Source organism: Mesoplodon densirostris, chromosome 1, assembly GCF_025265405.1.
Source record: "Mesoplodon densirostris isolate mMesDen1 chromosome 1, mMesDen1 primary haplotype, whole genome shotgun sequence".
Classification (NCBI taxonomy): Eukaryota; Metazoa; Chordata; class Mammalia; order Artiodactyla; family Ziphiidae; genus Mesoplodon; species Mesoplodon densirostris.
Genome location: NC_082661.1, coordinates 181,443,177 through 181,463,627, shown reverse-complemented (window position 1 = coordinate 181,463,627; position 20,451 = coordinate 181,443,177). Strand labels below are relative to the sequence as shown.

At 36.6% G+C, this 20,451-nt stretch overlaps 1 protein-coding gene and 1 pseudogene across 1 annotated transcript in view; one reads left to right on the top strand and one right to left on the bottom strand.

The window, feature by feature from the left end:
* CTNNA3 (catenin alpha 3) overlaps window positions 1-20,451 on the bottom strand; it is a 1,652,440-nt gene that overhangs the window by 1,361,426 nt on the left and 270,563 nt on the right. The window lies entirely within an intron of this gene.
* Window positions 4,622-5,739, top strand: LOC132478149 (small ribosomal subunit protein uS14m-like; annotated as a pseudogene).

The window sequence follows — 20,451 nt, the reverse complement described above, 5'->3', positions numbered from 1 at the left end:
GCTACAGTCACTAAAGGAATATTAGCTCATGTGTAAACAACAAAATAACTTGCTTGCAACTTCTATAAAAGTCAATACAACAGAATGCCTAAGTGCCAATTTTGCTCACATATCTACCATTGTTTTAGTTTTCATAGGTGACTCTGATTCATAAAAAAGCCATTTTACCTTGATAATAACACCAAAGAAAAATTTTAATGTCCCCACATGGAGCTATAATGTCCTCTACGTAGGAATTTGACAATATGAAAAAATTTGGAATTATTTTCAAATGGACCTCACTCAGGTTCAGACATATAAGTTCCTTTAAAACAATGATAAAGACGCAGATGTAGAGAATGGACTTGAGGAAATGGGGAGGGGGAAGGGTAAGCTGGGATGAACTGAGAGCACGGTATGGAAATATATACACTACCAAATGTAAAATAGATAGCTAGTGGGAAGCAGCCACATAGCACAGGAAGATTAGCTCCGTGCTTTGTGACTACCTAGAGGGGTGGGATAGGGAGGGTGGGAGGGAGGGAGATGCAAGAGGGAAGAGATATGGGGACATATGTATATGTATAACTGATTCACCTTGTTATAAAGCAGAAATTAATACACCATTGTGAAGCAATTATACTCCAATAAAGATGTTAAAAAATAATAAAAATAAAACAATGATCATAGGAAATTCAACCAGTTGGCTTTATTCTCCAAATAATGCAGTCTAGTGGACTTTAATTGCAATATTATATAAACACTGATAAGAATACACACAGAGTGACAGAAGAACAGGCAGCTTTACCTGCTTACCAACTTAACATCAGCCAGAAGCAAAAGAGATGGGTGAGATTTTTCTTAATTGATGTCTGACCATCTTTCTTCCCTTATACCTCATTCCTCTAATCACTTTATTTTAAAATCACATAGCTCAGAGCACAAACAAGGCCCCCTCTGTCAGTTGTCCTTAAGTTGAACTCAAGTCTTCTCAGCACACACATAGCCTCACAGGATATGTACTTATTGAGCAGAATGCCAGGGAAAGAATCATAGGCATCTAATAGTAGAAGTAGACATGGATTAACAAAAAAAATCCAAGCCCTAAAATGTCACAAAGGGTTGAAGGGCATAAAAAGAACACATTAATTTATGTGAAATTAGTTTCATTCAAATTAACAGAAAGACTCAGCTGCATTTTTCTTAAGTTATACTACTTACCAGCTCAGAGCATGAACCACCAACCAGGTGGGTAACTGCAAAGCAGAACTACCAAAGGAGAAATTCTTGCACTGCTTTAAAATGGGAATAGAGGGCTATCACTAAATATACCGGGAAAAAATATACCATTGTTTATGGGCCTCTACCACAGAACTTTATACATCTATATGATTCTCTTCCCTGAACTTCTGACAGGACTTTGAATCTCTCCTAGAATCTCTCTCAGGAGTTCAGCCACAGAACTGAGCTAACTTAAATGCCCTACCATCCTTACTGTTCTATAATCGCTGAAGTTGTCCTAATTTCTTAAGTTAAAATATCCTGTGGTTCTGGGTACTTCCCTGGCAGTGCAGTGGTTAAGAATCTGCCTGCCAACGCAGAGGACACAGGTTTGAGCCCTGGTCTGGGAGGATCCCACATGCCACAGAGCAACTAAGCCTGTGCGCCACAACTACTGAGCTCTAAGAGCCCGCAAGCCACAACTACTGAGCCCACATGCCATAACTGCTGAAGCCCGTGTGCCTAGAGCCTGTACTCCACAACAAGAGAAGCCACTGCAATGAGAAGCCCGCGCACCGCAACGAAGAGTAGCCCTCGTTCACTGCAACTAGAGAAAGACTGCGCACAGCAACGAAGACCCAATGCAGCCAATAAGTAAATAAATAAATTTATTTAAAATATATATAGATATCCTGTAGTTCTAAACTGGACCCAACTTATTTCAAGAACAGTAGTACCCAATTTTTTAAAATGCTCATTAAAGTATTAAGTAAAATCAATACTTTATTAATTCACAGTTGTGGAAGCCAAACCATTTTAGCAGTAGAGGATACAGAGTAATATTTAAAGAATAAAGAAGTTACAACTTATTTCTTATAAGTTGTAATGCACTGAGAATCTCAGAAATTACTTGTTAAAGTTTCTGGCTTCAAATATTCTTAGAACGTGAAGGTCAATTTCTGATCTATCTCTTTATTATTACTCTAAATAGGTATATATTTATCTTTTTCATGGAGGTATTTTTATAAATGTCTACACCCCACCCCACACCTACTACTAAATACATAGCTATCTAAATTTCAGTTGTTCATCAAAATCCATTGTTTCCACTTATCTTAGCCCTCTCAGCACACAGAGACCTCTTTCTCACATGAAGTCCCATACTATTTATTATTTGTAGTATAATGTAGTAGTTAAATGCAAAAGATTTTACTGCTAGACACCCCTGTATCAGAGTCCTATCATTCATTGCTTATGAGACTATGAGTAAGTCACTTAACCGACATAGACCTTAGCTTCCTCATACCTAAAATGGAGATAACAACATCTATTTTATCAGGTTTTTGTGAAAGATGAATAAGATAATATATGAAGTATTTACACTTCAATAGGAAGCAGGAAAAATAAAAATAATTTTTCATGTCTGTAAAATTAACTGTGCATTAACTCCTGACTGAAAATACTACAACATAGAACTAATTATAAAATTTTAAAAGAATAGACTATTAATCTACAGTTAATATAAAATATTAGTTGTCTCAACCTAAATCATTTCAAAGGCCTAAGAATTGTTTCTGGCCTGATTTTACAGAAATCCTTTCCCTAGATCTTATTAAACCTTAAAGATCCTTGAATATAATTTCTTGGCACATCCTTTGAGATCTTAAAAAAATCAAGAGCTCTGCTGAGTTATCCCATGATGACTACTAGCACATTAGAAAATTTCTTATATATATTGTCTTTTTGATATTGAAACCCATTTCAGAGTAACAGTTAACAGATTTGCCATTACTTTCATGCAAATATTTTCTGAATGTTTACATATAGTATGATATAAATATAGCAAAAACAATCTCCTGGAGTAAATGTGTGCATCCCCATAAAAGGTATCCCTTATGCATATATAGCTCAAATTGACAGCATATAATTCACTTCAATTCATCAGATGGTTTTTCTTCTTGTAGTCATTTATATCCAGTTCACAGGCCAGGCCAATCTGCATCCTCCGCAAGTAATCAAATAATGTGATCAGCCTTGAAGGACTTATTAGAGATATTTTCTAACATACATTCTTGGTCCAATAAAATCTTGGATATTGGGAAGTAGAATACTACTCAGAACCTTGGTATTTTATACTGTGTTTCAAGGATTGTAGAGAAACATATAGTTATAATGACTCTGGTACTCTCCATGATTGTATAATTAGGGTATAGTTTTAGTCTTAAAGGAGTACCAAATAGGCTTTGAATCACTAAAAAGAACAGCTTTAACTGAGAGTGGTAGAGCATCTTGACCTCCACAGTAATGAGCCTCTGCAGTCAAAGTGAATTTAGCCCATTCTGTAATTGACACTTCATAAAAACAATTTAAAACCATTTCACGTTTTGCTAGTATGCACAATTTCCAAACTACTAAGTAAACCATCAATATCAAGAACAGTGGTTTATGATCATTGAAATGGACTCTCAAAATAAACAGCTCACTAGTCTGTAAAACTGTTATTCCTGCTGCTGGAAGCAACATTGTGAAATGGCTTTGAAATCCAACAGAACTACAGATTTCTCCTGTAGGCCACAGTTTGGCAAAAGTGTCTTAATCTTAAATGAAGTTAGGCTCAATGGAATATCTTTCTATTACATGTGTTTCAATCCCAATGACAGGAGTACAGACTACTTCTTTGCATGAACTTTTATTTATGTGTTTCAAAATGTAATAAAATCTTCTCAGCATATCAATCCCAGCAAGGAGCCTTACATCACTCTTCTGAGTACCAAAGCAACCAATTTAAACTGCATTTATTTATTTTATAAGATGGAGGTCTTGTCTATTGCTTAATAAGAGTATTTACAGGGGGGTTGTACTATATATTATCTGTGCATTTTTTTCCTTATAAATAAAATCACAACCTTATTAATAGAAGATGTGAAACAAACCAGGTTTCAACAAGGTGGTTCTTTTTTCAACAATGACAACAACAACAACAACAAAACTATACTAAAACTATACTGAAGTTCCACTGTAGGAAACCAAAACTTCAAAAGAACCAAGCACTAACACTGACCCTCATTGCCTTCTGACATCCATAACTAGATTACCTCCTTGTGACTTACTTAAACTCTCGACCCCAAGAAAGTTTTCAGAAAGAGCTTTTCCAAATTCTTCTTCCTGTCACCCATAAAGCTGCTTTCAGGCACTAAATTATAGATTAATGAACTCCAGACTTTTTTGATCAAGCAGTCCCATTCAGAAAAAAGAAAAATTCAGCATTCATACTCAATGTATTTATCTATACATTACATATAAACACTAACCTTAGCTTTTAAATTAAATATTATTAAACCTAAATTTCTTTTATTTTTTTAAATAAAAATTAAGTACCAGTAGAAGTTTTAACATTTTTCATATATCCCACTGGATCATCATGCATGCCTCCTGGGTACCACTTTGGAGAATGCCATACTACATAATAAGTCAGGTCTGGATTATAAGTTATGGAAGAGGCAAAAGATAATTTTGGTTAAAAGCCTTAACTGCTAGGACAACATAGCGGCCTCCATGCTCGGCTCTCTGCTGCGGAGCATCCGGCAGGTCTGGCCCACCCCCTTATACCCTCCTCCCCCTCTCCTCTGAAGCTCCAAACCCATGGCTTCCCCACTATTCTCCCACCTGTCGTGACCAGTGCAGACCCGTCCTAGGATTCTCCCTCTGCCTACTTTCCTCCTCTGGCCTGAGTCAGGGGAGGGCCGAGCTGCAGATGTAAATTTGGTATTCATAAGCTTAGAGCTGACTGGCATTAAAAGCTGCAGATTGACTCCAATTTATAAGGAGTGTAGGTGGAGAGAGAAGGTGTCCGAGGAATGAGACCCCAGAGCCTTTAATGTTAAGAGAAGAGAGCCGAGCAAAGGAGACTTGAAAGAAGCAGAGCGAGGGAGGAGAGCGTGGTGGCCCGGAAGCACTCCAGGAGCAGGAAGTGGGCAACTTTCTGCTCAAAGTCAATTGAAAGAAGAGCTGAGAATTGCCTGTAGGGCTTAGCAGAGTGGAAATTGTTGGGACCTGGATCACAGCGGTTTCGATGGCGTGGTGGGAGAGAAAGGGTTCAAGACAGAAGAGGAGGAAAGAAATCGGAGACTACGAATATAGACAAGCATTTGAAGACGTTTTGCTGCAAAGGGGAGCAGAAAAATGGGTCAGTAGCTGGAGAGGAGGTTGTTCCTTCATCAGCTAAAGGCCAAGTTCGAAGTTACTATGTAGACTGGAAAATGTTGCGTGATGTGAAGAGAAGAAAAATGGCCTATGAGTATGTAGATGAGAGGCTACACATCAATTCTCAGGAAGAATACCATTCTGCCAAAAGACCTTCAGGAAGTGGCTGAAGAAATTGCTGCCCTTCCCCGAAACAGCTGTCGCGTTGGAATCACAAATCAGTGTCTTACGATGTCCCATCCACGAGGCGTAAGGCGGCGCTGGAGTCTGAGTCATATCTTCTGTCACTTAGCCGACCATGGCCAACTGTCTGGGGTGCAGCGAGCAATGCGGTAATAACCAGCTCCAGAACCTACTGAGCTTGCGGAAAAACCAGTTCTGGCAAGAAGAGGCTTTTCTAATAGAAAAAAACCTAGTTTTTATGGAGGTCCAGAATAAAGGTCTGCTCTACCTGATGCTGTCTATAGTTAAATTACTTTTAAATTTTAAATGAAAAAATTTGGATGTTTCATTCTGTCAGTGAATTATCTTTTCTCTTGGATTTAACAAATTAAACATACTGTTCCCAAGCATAGTGTGAAGAGTAGAGTAATAAAAAATATTTCTGTAAAAAAAAAAAAAAAAGCCTTAATTGTTAAAACAAAAGGGAAAAGATAGAAAGAAAACACCAGGTCACAAATAGCATGAATTCATTGTACATCATTATATGCCAGGCACTTCACATAAATTATGCCATTTAATCTTCAAAAGAACCCTTAAAGGAAGTATCATTTTTTCCTCTTGTACAGATGAGGAAATTAGGATCAGGGTAATTACACCTAAGGTTTAGATCTCAAAACCCATGATGGTCAGAAGTAAAAAGGAAAACAGACTATCAAATATCTGCCCCTCCTATGTTCCAAAATCCTAAATATCTCTTCCCACAAAGAAGGGAAGTCTAAGGACCCATTTATTATCTGGTTCTTCTATCCTTGATATAATCATGAAAAGATAGCACATTCAGTAAATTTATTTCAAGGCAGTAGGGATAAAGGGTAAAATATACTAAATTGCTATCAGTAGTTGAGGAAAATCATCAATTAGCTTTTGATTGCCTATCATTTCTTAAGCAGATAACATGGATCCAACAGTCTTTAGAATCTCTATAAACAGATTTTAGTACTGAGATGTCCTTTATTCAACATGCTGATGCCAGCAGCTCCAATAATTCCCATGATCAAAGTGTTAAGAAATGTAGTAATATCTGCTTTTTCTGATTTAATTTGGTTAATTACAGACCTACCCAAATCATGTGGTGCATAGCCCCACAGATCCTAATCTATTATGTGAAATTTAAACAAAAAATATTAACTGCATACAGTCAAAAACACATGTTTATTTGCATGACTCTCTTATATTACAGCCCAAAATATTACTGGCTTAAAGCTGGAAACAGCATGACTTCAATCAATATGAATTGCAAACAGAACTAACTCTAATGATCAGAAGTAGTGATATACTTTTAAATTCTCTTATAGAAATAGCAACTAAGATAATAGAATTTTCAAGAGAATATAAGAATATATAGAATTTCTCCAAAAACTTATCAACCAAGGAAAATCATTCCCCAAAGTCTATACTACCTAGTTAAGAATATTAGAAGAAATTTGATTTTCTAAGTATGAACTTTTCCCTCATACTTTTAGTTTATTTTATAATACACAGAGAAATCTTACAATTCCAGTCGCTAATATCCAAACAAATATGTGGTCTGGACCATAGAAAACTAATAAATGATGACCTATGAGTATAATTAAACAAAGTCATAGAATAAAGCAGTAGAAAATTATTTATAAAAAAACTACAGTATCGTAAAAACAAACTTCTCTTAAAAGTCAATATTGTTTCAGGAGCAATTTAAACCAGATTCAAATAAAATTCAAATAGGATTCAAAGATTATTCAACTCAAACAGGAAAGTTCTCTTCTCTTAAAGAGAAAATAAGATTCACTACCAAATTACATTGCTTTTACAGGACTATAAAATACAAAGCCTCACAAAATCAAGAATTTAATAAAATATGCAAAATGATAATAATGGTAAAATTTAGAAAACTCTTCTATGTGCCATGACCTGTGCTAAGTATTTTATTATCACTTTGAATCATCATAAATACCTCAAAAGATAAATGCTATTTGTGTCCCCATTTCCAAGCAGAAGAACTGAGGTGGTTAAGAAATGTTACCAAGGTCACATCACTAATGAAATAGCCAGACTTTGACTCCAAGCTTCTTACTTATTCACTCTTTCTTAAGTAATAAAATACATGATGTGACCAATTGCAGGAAGTGTAACATTTAAAAGGATGGACTTTGGAGTCAGATGCACGAGGATTCACATCACACCTCTGGCTCTTTCTAGCTGTTGCAATAAATTGATCTCTCCAAGTCTGTTTCCTTTTCTATAAATGGAGATAATAACACCTGCCTCATAAAATAGCTGTAAGTGTTAAAATAATATATGTAAAGTACTCAATACAGAGCTTGGGACATGGCAAGCTTCCAAAATGTGGTAGTTATGATTATTTACAGGGTAGCTACATTTAACAGTGCGACCTATGGTACAAGGACAAAGGAAAGGTAACTGACCTGTTGAGTGACCAAAACTGTGGCGTTGGCATGAAAGATGAATGAAATTGTCAAACCTAGTCCCCTGATTTTCTGTAAGGCTCTACAGCACTTGCTCATGTACCTGTTTACAGAGCATTTCTCTTCTCTCTAGCTCATTTCATTGTTATCTCTAACAAGTGATTTATTTTCATTTCTTTCTCATTTCCTGTGACCTGTTTAAAAGCTCCTTGCATACCTACCCTTATGAGTACTCAAGTAGTTTGTTATCCCCTAGTACAATAATTAGTTTTTTTACTTGATACCCTGGGATTCATTTTACTGTTTAACAATCTACCATGAACATCTTCCTAGAATAAGCCTAAAGATTAAAATACCACCTGAAAGGAAAAGAAAACTTTGTATATTACCATAACCTCTGCACAAGATTTACCAATGTAAACACAGCCTTCCAATGAAAAATAAAAGTAAAAGTAAAACTGGAACCCAGTTGGTTCCCCATAATCTAGTTTAAAACATTAAGCATACTGACTATAATATACAACAATTACTTGTCAAATATGAATATGAAATGGCACAACTTTGTCTTACCTCTTCAGAGTCTATAATCAGTCCCCCTCCCATTTTTACTTCTATAAACTCCTAATTGGGTCTATCTGCTAATAGCTACAATGTATAACTTAAGAGACAACCATTTCACCAACATTTGTATTAAAAACTAAAAAGGTTATAGTTTTACCTAGCATAGTAAACAGTTAGTAGAAGAATGTGAAACAGTTCAAACTGTTTAAAGAGCAACATTTCTGATTAGCAATATGAAATAGGAACAGATCACGTGGTTCAAGTTGTGTTTAACCCAGAATGTTCTGTGGGGTTACCATATATCACAATTAATGTTGTCCAGTAACTCTAATGGAGTCATTAGGGTTTGAAGCTTTGGGTAACTATCAGCACTTATTAAAACCTTTTCCTCCTTATCTAATACTAGATAAAATTAACCATTCCACTTTAGGATACTGAATTGTATAAATTCCTGCAGAGACTTAGTAGATGAGGAATAGTGAATAGAAGCATCAGCAGTTCTCTAAATCAAAAGGAATTTTTAAATACCTATTTCTTTTATACTAGGTTATATAAAAGAATATTTTTGGAAATAAAGTTGCTACGTTTGATCAAGTAGACTTTCTTTTTTTAATGAGTAGATTAGATTTGCCCAGCATAACATTTTGAGAAAAACTCCTTCAAAGGTCCTCTTAGAGGTGGTTGGAAGGAGCCCCAGTAAAGGTAAAATCTATAAAGCCAACAGATAAAAATCAGCTTAAACTGTTTCCATCAGTGAATGTCAATTTTTATTACAGGGCAGAATTTAATTAATTTTGTTTCATTTAATAAATATTCTCATATAATATAGTTCCTGTACTAGATACTATCTCATATTTCTAAATACTTCAAAGTATTAAAGATTATTTATGACAGGAACATGTTATCAATGTATATATTAAGTTTTCTTCTCCTTCTAAATTATATTTCTTAAATGCTTAAGGTCCAACTGACCCTGAGCATGGTAAATGAACTCCAGTCACCAAAGAATCCCCTGAAAGTTTATATAACACCAGTCAAGGTTAGAGGTTCCATTTGAAAGATTCTACTGTTATATAACAATGATGGTTATATATAATTATTCATCCCTGCACACACCTCCCCCTCCCAGTGTTAGCATAATGTTCAGCACTCAGTGGGCACTTAATAAATGTTTGCTTAAAAAATCAGTAAGTGTATAGAGACTCAAATATGCATAAGTAAATCTAATACTCAGAGCATATATACCAAAGGAGACAAGATGTACGTGGAGAAAAAGACTCATTATTGGCACAATTTCAGGGTAATTACATATATACAATCATCCAATAATTGCAAACTTAAAATGAATTGAACTAGTTCAAAGTAATTCTCTAAATAATGTTCCCTTCTGCCCACAAATTCCTCTATGTATGTACCTTTCTGCCCAAAATTTCTCTTCTCTTAGTTGTATACTTTTTTGAACTAGGATTTCGGGCAATATTTTTACAAATGAAATTATTTGAAATTATTCATTTTTAAGAAGAAGAATAAATACAAACTTAAGCATAATGTCATATCAAATAAACAAATTTATTAAGCACATGAAATTCATACCAAGAAAAGGAGTCATACGAAACTGGCTCCCAGTTCTGTCACTGAGATGGGAGTTAAAAAAGAAGATTTAAAATATTGCTGGTTAAATCAATCTCAGTGATCATTTTTTATTGGAGGGAAGTACTAATTTGATTTATAAAAGTTTAATTCCAAATTAGAACAGCTGTTAATGCCCCTTATCAACCATTATTTTGTTACACGTGGTAGGAAGATAAGCAGATAAGGTCACCTGCCTAGAAAGAGATGCTTCACATTATTTACAGCTCTAATTTTTGTTCAGTAATTGGTAGGTGCAATTCTCATTCTGCTTGCTAATGACAATGATATATTTCTGAGGCAAATTAGAGAAAAAGAATTTTGTGTTACTTTCAGCAGTATTGCTAAAAAGTGATGCAATGAGTTTTAGTTGAATTAAGTGCCTCACCAATATCATAATTCACCCAAGAGATTCTAACACTAAAATCACACCACCCATGAAGTGAACTTGAATAGAATAGAATTTGTGTATTTGTTTGGCATTGGTCTCCATCACTAATTGCCCCTTCTGTAAAGTAGTTTTGGGTAGAATGTAGTAAGTGTTTCATGATAAGCAACTGAATGTCTATCATCTGTGAGAAAACACATATTTAAAATTGTTCTTTTGAATTCAAAATGAAAGTAAAGTACTCCAAAGAAAAAGAAGAAAGTTATTTTTCAAAGTTCTGAGGGAGAAAAGAGACTTTTTAAAATTAACACATATAAGAGATCAGAAGTTTCAAAATTATAAAGCCTTTTTCACTAGAAGAGAGGAGCATTAGCAACTAAGGAAATCCAGTCATTGGCACAGTATGATGTATATGTACTTTCTAAGCTGGCAGCAACTGAGTCACATGGGAATCCAAAATGAATCATATGGGAAATTATGTCAAAGATTATTTTTTACTCCAAGAGTTCCTCAGGGACAATTGCTGAGACCTGCATATAAACAAAGGCCTTGATACAGCTATTAAGAGTAAATAAAGTCTTCAATATAGTGGAAGATTCCATGCCAAGTTGTAATGTACAAAACCTCTCACAGCTAAAGCCACAAACAAATGAAATCAATAAAATCAGGCCGTCAAGTCAAGAACTGGGGTTGTTTCTCAGTGTCTAAGGGTTTCAATGTGGTTTTTAATTATCCCAGATGAGAACAAATTAATAGTTGAATAAAATCCATTTAAGTTAGAAGGCATTCACCTTTGACTAATGCTTTATTCTGTTAAACCTTGTTTATTATACTATTTATATCAGATATTGATAAGCAATGTTATACATTGCTTTGAAATATACAGAGCTTTGAAAACTGGAGCGTACTGTACACATGCAGAAACACCACTTATGATTGCTCGGGGTGTGTAGTTCACAGCAGTGCCACATCTAAGGGAGGATCCCTACTAGACATTGTGGATGTCTTGAATTTTTCAGGGAGATAGAAGTTAAATGTACTGTTCTAACAAAAATTTTCTGACAAAAGTGAAGTATGAGTTAAGTAATGACTGTGAGATATTATTGTTATTATAAAACTTATCTTAATGAAGGGGTTTCTGAGGGAGGAGAACATAGTCAAAAGTTACAGCATGATTTTTTTCTCTCTTCTCTCTAAAACATTACTGGATGCTGGCTGAAGGCATTCACCACATTGTAGTACAGCATCACAGCCTCACAGCGTCTTATTCTCCCTGTTAGCTCTATTGCTGAGCCTCTAGCAGGCCATGCCACCATTCTACAAAGCCAGCTGTTTCTGAATAATATACACATGGTAAGACTAGTAAATTCTATGAGCTTGAGATCATTGACACCATAAGAAGCCCTATTAATTGGAGGTGATGTTATGGGGAAAATATGAAGATGTATTAAACATCGTATAAGTCCAAAAATGGCAGAAGCACTGTAAAGAGAAAGCAAATCAATACTTGGACTTTGAGTGTTTGTGAAGACACAGCACCGCCTCCCCCATCCACAAAAAGCTAGGTAGCTAGATGGTTCCATGAGGATGAAGCTGTATCAGGAGTTCAACATTGATACCTTATCTTGGCAAGCTGTATACTCAGCAACTGGTGGAAGCCACATCAACTTTGGGGAGGGAAAATCAATGTTGCTGTGCCTTGCATACTTCTATTCACCATATCCACATTATACAGGAACTCCTTGATCAAGCCACAGGGGTCATTTGTCCACCTATATGCTTCATCTACTGTGGATATCTTTGTTAGGCATTAATGTTGGACAGGAATATCTCACACTCCATAACAATTCCAAGAGGTCTCCTCCAGACCTCCTTGTCATCAACTTCACAAGATTTTTTTCTTTCCAAGTTCCTAACAATCCAGTCAATGCATTAGGCACTGACCATGAATGAATGTATACTGATACCTTAGGACATCTCTACTTCTACCCCTAATCAAAACTAGATTCAGGGCTCAGAGTTCAATCCACTGGAAGAATTTCCCTTCCTGTTGTCTTTCATGGTTATTCCTGTTGTAGTGCAGCACCCATTCCCTACAACTGATTTCAGTACACCATGCAAATCCATCCATAAATCAGGACCATGCATTTCCTTTCTCTATTAACAAGTCATAGGAAATTCCCCATGAAGCTATAGGTGTGGGTTGAGGAAGAGGCAGAGAAGTAGCAGGACCGAGTACTTTGGGAATATGTCACCTACTGAAGCAGTTTACTTGTGCGTTCTGGGCCTTTTCAGGCCTGATCTTGATACGTCACATCTGATTTATAATGAGATGCTGGTGGGCACATCCAATTTTATGGCTCACGATATTAGATAACACCTAGTTCATGATGGGCAGTTCAGGTCACATACTCACTTTGTGCCCTGTGGTCAGGTAGGTGTTCAGTCCCTACTAGGGTCCATAAGCAAGTCAGTAAAATTGCTTTTAAAATGGAAATAGTTATTGACAAAGGAGGGGTCTATGCCATGATTCTCCTTTGGGATTTGCCAGAAGCTCCAAAGAGTATCTCTGGCACATACATATTGAATATATCAAGCTTTCTGGGTCATAAAATTCATGGGAAGAACAGTTTGCTCTGCAGATAGGACCTACTGCACAGCTCTTTGTTTCTCCTGGCTTTACTCAAACTGGCAGCCTTAAAGTTTACCTAGTAAATGTGCAGCAGCAGCCTACCTAAAGGTAACACATATTGCATTCAAAATTCAAAGAGGCTTACCAAGCATTATGCCTCACTCTTGGTGGTGGACAAGGTTCAAGGTGCAGGTGTAATAATTTGTTTCTCACTTTAGAAGAAATAGCCTGACTTGTTTTTCTCCCATATTCTGACATGCATGTGTATTACTGAGGTGACTAGGATACCTGCTACTTCCTGTTCATTAGCTTAAATTAACGTAATACTGTCAATGTAATATACATACTTTATGTTCTATTGGATATAAAGGAAACCAAAATCCCTCTGGATTATGTGTGACAGTGATCAGTTGAATATTACTTATGGTAAAACTGTAAAGATATACTGTTGTCCCTGCCATATAAATGTTAATGACTTCGAAGTTTTCCTTACCAATGGAAATGGAAAATATAACACTTCCAGGGGGCTGTGCTAGTTTACTCCCATAAAGATACCACAATTGGAACTACATGTGCAATTAGCATCACCACCTGGGCAAGTGTACAAAACTATACTCTCATACTCCATGACCCATACAACTTTGGCAGTTGCCAAACAGTCACATTAAACATGAATAATTTTATTTTAGTCTTTTATGGTGGTACTAATCTCTGAAATTCCCTCAGGAAGGTGGCGTAACTTTTGGTCTTCTATCTTGAGTAGGTGGGGGATGCCATTCCAGGAGCTTCTATTTGGCCCTTTTTAAGCATAATAGCCTTCATTCCATGGATCAGAAGACCAAGGTGTCGATTCTGCCAGGTACTAATTATATCTACTCCCATTATATATTGAGGGATAGGGAACTGCTCTTGTACTCAGAACATTATCCGTTATCTCAAGACCTCCGTAGGACTCTACTCTGACTGGTATACTAGTATGATGGCATTTAAGGTCTCTGGGGATCAGTATAAGTTTTGATCTAGAATCCAATAACTCAGAGGGTCTGAGTATTTCCCTGTCTCCAGTATACAGCCACCCCAACAGAAGATTGAAGGGTTCTGTACATTGTGAAGATTTCCTATTACCACTAGCTTTCAGGGGGTCATCCCTGAGTGGGGTTGTAGTGTAGTACCTATCTATTTACAGCTTGTCTCAGTAAACCATAAATAACCATCCATAAATTAGGTCCATGCTTTTTTCTCCTCTATTAATATATCAGAGAATATGTTTAGAGATAGCTTGGATAAAAATGTATAATATACATCCATAGCTACACTGCAAGATCCTTTTACAAAGGGGCCAGGCCTCTCCCTCATCAGAGAGGTTCTGGGATGTGAATTGGCATATATCCAAAACACTAATATTACCATTTCTTCCTACAAGACCTGCCACAAGGCAGGAATTTTCTGCCTATACATGTCAGGTAGTACATTGGAAGGATGCACATGTATTTTACCCTTAGAATTGCATAACCAATTAGCTGTTGCTACAGAATAGTGGTTCCCAAAGTGTGATCTCCAGACCATCAGCATCAACATTAACTGATTAGAATTTCAATTAGAATTAAAAATGTTCAAATCCCACTTCAGACTTATTAAATTAGAAATTCTGGGATGGGGTCAACAAGCCCACCGTGAGTCTGATACACAGTAAGGTTTAAGAACAACTCCCAGAGATATCTGTAAGTCAAGACCCATCCCTGTGGCTTCTTGTGGTAGTTTCAGACATCTTGCTTGTAGTGATTAAGGGCCACCAGCTGATCTATATCATTCTAAGACCCCCATCAATCCTATTAGGATCAGAGAACCCAATTCTATTATAGTATAACCCAATATCATCTCCTTCCTACAGAAGATAGCAACCACAGAGTTATTCAAAGATACTGTCATCCCCCTTACCAATGCATTTTATTGCTTTAACAAAAGAGCATCATCTGGCCTTCCTAGGGAGTATGGTTAGAAGTTGGCTCATCCATTCCAGGATTTTCATTTCCCTGAACCATTGAACTCCTTCTACAGCATACCAAGTAATCTCAAACATTTCTACCTCATTAACTATAGGTCATCATTGAGTTCAGGCTTCAATGAATATACTTCATAGATTATTAAGCCCTCTTCCAAGTGCCCAAGCCAATATATTATTAAATCCCAAATTCCACGTGAGTACACCAATATCAATGAATTTAGTCTGATAGACCTTAGCATTTACTCCCCACATATGCCAATACAGATTGTTGAGGTTTTGAACTCTTTCAGTGTATAAACTATTCCTCTCGGGGTAGGTCTTGCACCTCCCCATCTAGGCTATGTTGAGTCAATAAGAGATGGCAAAGGTGGGTTCGAAGGTTAATCAGCATTAGTTTGCTAGGCAAGTAAAAGACTTTTATGTACTGAAGGGCTAGATCTCTTAGTAGAGAGGTGGGTGGTAGCTAGGTTTAAGGATAAAGGTTACTCAGTCATATCTGCCCTAAAACTACAAGAGATGAGAGTCTCCTTCATTGCAGTTCTGCAGTGGATGGCATCTTACATATCTACACAAGTCCTTAATTGTATGTTCACAGTTTTTAATTATTCCTTTTACCTATTTACCCTCCTTGGAATCATAAGAAGAAGCCAGAGGACTCCACAATCTTTAAGTCTATTAACACTGCCATATAACTAAGTGTCAGTCACTTGATCTCCCAATACCCTATCTTCCATCTATACTTCATCCCATGTAATAATTTGAATAATTATAATGTCACCACATTCTGTGAATTACCCATCTGCATTTTCCTCCTCTACACTTCTTAAATGTACAATAAAACTAATTCCAAAATTCTACTTTGAGTTCTCTTTTCTGGGACCAGTTATGATATAGTAAGAAAGAATGTCAGGATCTCATCAGTAAACAGATGACACACCCAAATTAGGACAATAGAAAAAGTATTTAATAAAGGGACAATTTAATAAAACTGTGGGCAAGGTACAAGGAAACTATAAGGCATTGGTTCTCTAAGTGTGGTCTCTGGACCAGTAGCATAGTCACCTAGGCACTTGTTAGAAATGCAAATTTGGGGCCTTAGCCCAGACCTACTATATCAGAAATTCTGGGGATGGGGCTCAGCAATTTGGTTTGACAACTCCTCCAGTTGACTCTAATGTACACCAAAGTTTGAAAACTACTGACACAAAGTATAATGCATTAACCTTGTGCCAATAACAATTGAGAACATCACCCCTAGGACCAAAGAGGCAAGAGAATGGAATAGCAACTGGAAACCAGAGAAAGTCATAAAGAGAGAGCCAGTTTGAAAGGATCAATGACCTTTGGTAAAGAAATCCAGACTACCCTAGAAACCTCACAGCAAGAAATAAGACAATTATAATTCAATTTCATTTATTCACTTCCCCCAGTTTTCAACCTAGGTTCCCAAGTGACTAACCTCAATCAGAAGTCAGAAGGCAAGAGAACCTGATCATTCTATCCATTTGGGACAGCTTCCCAGGGAATAAAGTAGGCTGGAGAACGAAGGTTATATCTGGAGGGGCAAATGGTAGATATCTGGCATGCATGCCTAACATACTATTGTGAACATACTCCAAATTTGACAAAACTCCAAAGCATTTATTTGAGGAAGTTATAGATTAATAATATTTTATAATTTCCGTGACAATAATGGTTTCTCAGGAATGGTTATTTACTATTTAACCAAATATCTAGATTTCAATAATAAAGTTCTTTTTTCATTCATAAAAACTCCTTTGGCTTTTACCCTGGGGCTTAACACAATACCGGTATATCGTAGGTATTAAATAAATGTTAGAGATGGCTACTACTATTCATTTTATAATCACCTACCTTTCCCCTATGTAGACATTTAAGTCCCTATCTTGTTCCCATGCTGCATCCACTGAGCTGAAGATATAATTTGTCACTGAATCCTCCTAGGATTTCTGCTCAGACCAGGGCCCTCTTCTTAAATGCCATAATCTAAACTCCATTCACCCACAAGCTACAGCCTACTGACATATTCAATTCCTTTTTCCGCTATAAACTAGATTTCTTGATTTGTTTAATATCATGTATGATTGGGGGCTTACTCTTGTTTTTGGTTAGACAGTCAAATGAATTGCTGTAGCCTCATCCTAGTTCTTAGCTCTATGCTAATCTCTTATCATTGGCATTGGCTTGATACTTGAGATGTGAACATGTATACTGTAGAGTTAGGTTAAATTAAGTGTCTGTATCTACAACATTGACTTCTAGATCTCACTGATGTCACTGTGCCCTTATCTGGATCTACTTCTATTGCATAATCCTTGTATCCATTTATTCAGAATGTATCTGAATTTCAAGTCTCAGCAGTCCTCACTGGTCTCATCCCTTCATCTACACTGCTCTAGATATCACAAGTGTTTTAATTATAGACCATTTTACCACACACTTTCCCATCAGTGCTTCATCTTTCACAACACTGACAAATTAAATAAGAAAGCATCCCAGACAGTCAGCAAATAATCATTTCAAACTGACTTTTTCAAGAAAATTTAAACAGCACTGCATTAAATATTGTCTAATTATTATGAATATTTCTCTCAACTACTTCTAACAAATCTACCTCTTGGCTTTCTCTAAAATAAAGGAAATGTATTTACAATTACTTTTGTTAATGTTCTGCCAAATAGTAAAGAATATATCTTTCAAGGCTTTGTAAGGGTCAGCAAACCAATCTCACACAATCCTTATTTGGCATCTGCTATGTGCCCAACATTATGCTAGCTGCTAGTGACTCAAAGCCAAAGGAAAAATATTCTCTGCCTTCAAATGGAAAGAAAAAATAAGCAGATAATTACAGTGATTAGTATTTCATAGAAGTACATGCTAGGTAGTATACTTTAGACTCTGATCAGAGAAAGCTTCCAGGAGGAGATATCCCAGAACTGGGTCCTAAAGGAGGAGTAGACTTAGCCAAGCAAAAGGAGTGGAGATAAGGGAAGAGGGGGAGGTATAAGAAAGAAGCTGCACACACAAAGTCATAAAGGCAAAAGAGAATGTGAAACCTTAAAGTAAAAGGTGAAAAATAAAGAGAAAAAGTGTGAATAGGTATTTAGGGGACACATAAAAAAGGACTGTGTACCTTATGCTAAAAGCTATGCTGAAAGTCATAGAGAATCATTGAAGAATTTAAATCAGGGAGTTGAAGAGTGGCATTTTCATTTTTAGAATATCACTTTTCTAGTTGTTTTAAAAAAAAAACTAGAAAAAAAAAGTTGGTGGGGGTAGAGAGAAGAACCTGCACTAAAGTGGTAGATGTTGAAGTGGAGGGAAGTAGATTAATTTGAGAAAGGTTAGAGAGTAGACCCTACAGGACCTGGTGACTATCTGATTGAGTAGTCATGACAGATAGATCATGATAGATACCAGAGGACACTATTACATGACTGAGCTCAGAATGAAAAATGGGCAAAGGAAATGAAAATAGAATGAAAACTATGCAAAAAACTATACCATGGCATCTCACACCCAAAACAAAGGTCTGAGGAGAGAGTGGTCTATTGGATGTGTTGAATAAACAAGATCTGAAAAGGAACTTGACAGTTAGGAAGTCTTTGGTGAAATGTGCCAAAAGAGTTTCAGATGTATGACTTTCTTTTTTAAAAAGCTTAACGATCAGGAATAGAAAAATATATAGTTAAAGGAGCTTAGGGGGCAGGGAAGGTGGTGGCTTTTTTTTAGGATAAGGAGAACTGGAATTTGAAAAACTGTTGATAAGAAAAAGCTAATAAAAGTAATCAAAATGTATGATACTGACATAAAACAGACACACAGACCAATGGAACAGAATTAAGAGCCCAGAAATAAACTCATGCACATACAGACAACTTATCTATCAGAAGAATGACAAGAATACACAATAGGGAAAATAGAATCTCTTCAAAAATGGTATTGGGAAAACTGGATAGCCACAAGCAAAAGAATGAAACTAGACCCTTATCCCACATCATTCACAAAAATCAACTCAAAATGAACTAGACACTTAAATGGAAGACATGACACCATAAAACTCCTAAAACAAAACATAAGGGAAAAGCTTCTGAACATTAGCCTTGGCAATAATTTCAGGATATGACACCAAAAACACAAGCAACAAAAGTAAAAATAGACAAGTGGGATTACATTAAATTAAACAGCTACTGCACAGTAAATGAAAAGGCAACTTATGTAATAGGAGAAATTTTTGCATACAATATATCTGATAAGAGGTTAATCTTCAAAATATATAAGAAACTACTATAACTCAATATCAAAAAATAATAATAGCATGATTAAAAATTGGGCAAGTAACAGTCTTTAAAGATGGTGACATAGGAGGCTCCTGAACTCCCCTTCTCCCATGAACAGACCAAATGAACAGCTACACACAAAGCAACTCTGTCTAAAAGAAATCCAGAAACTAGCTGAGCAACTCCTACACAATGGACAAATAAGAAAATACCCACATCGAAACTAGTAGGAAAGGGTGAGCCACACTCTTGCCATAAACCCCAGCTCCAGCACAGTGCTCTACAGTCACAAAAGGATCCTCAACTCCCAGCTTCTTCCTGAGGAGTGAAAGATTTAAACCACATTTCTAGTACTCCAACCTTTAAGACTCCCAACAGAGGGATAAGGCCCCCAAAACATAGAGCTCTGAAAGCCAACAGGGCTTGCTCAACAAACCCCACAATACTATAGTAAGCAAAAAAACAGTTGTTAATGAACATGAACACTCACTGCAGCTGTCACCCCATGGCTCAAGACAGAAGAAGTAGACAAAAAACACCCATCTCCCAGTGTTTTCCTGAATGAGATCTCCTTGTATACATTAAAAGCTGCTACCTGAGGGTCAGGCCTCTAATTTAGCCCACATCTGGGCACTGACTGCAATCCTCCCCAGAAAGCAGAAAAGTTTGTGGACACCTCCTCTGCCTTCTCCATCCTGCCTGTCCTAAGTTGACAGTATCTCTCTGGAGGGAGCCTGTACACACATCTGTACCCCAGTTTTTGCAGCATCATGCAAGTAATGAGCCCCTGAATAGCCTGGTTCTGGTAATCAATGGAAGCTGCACTCAAGTTCCACAAGACAGAGGCAAACAAAGAAGCAGTTACTGATGAGTGCAGGAGCACCCCTTCCATGTCTATATTCCTG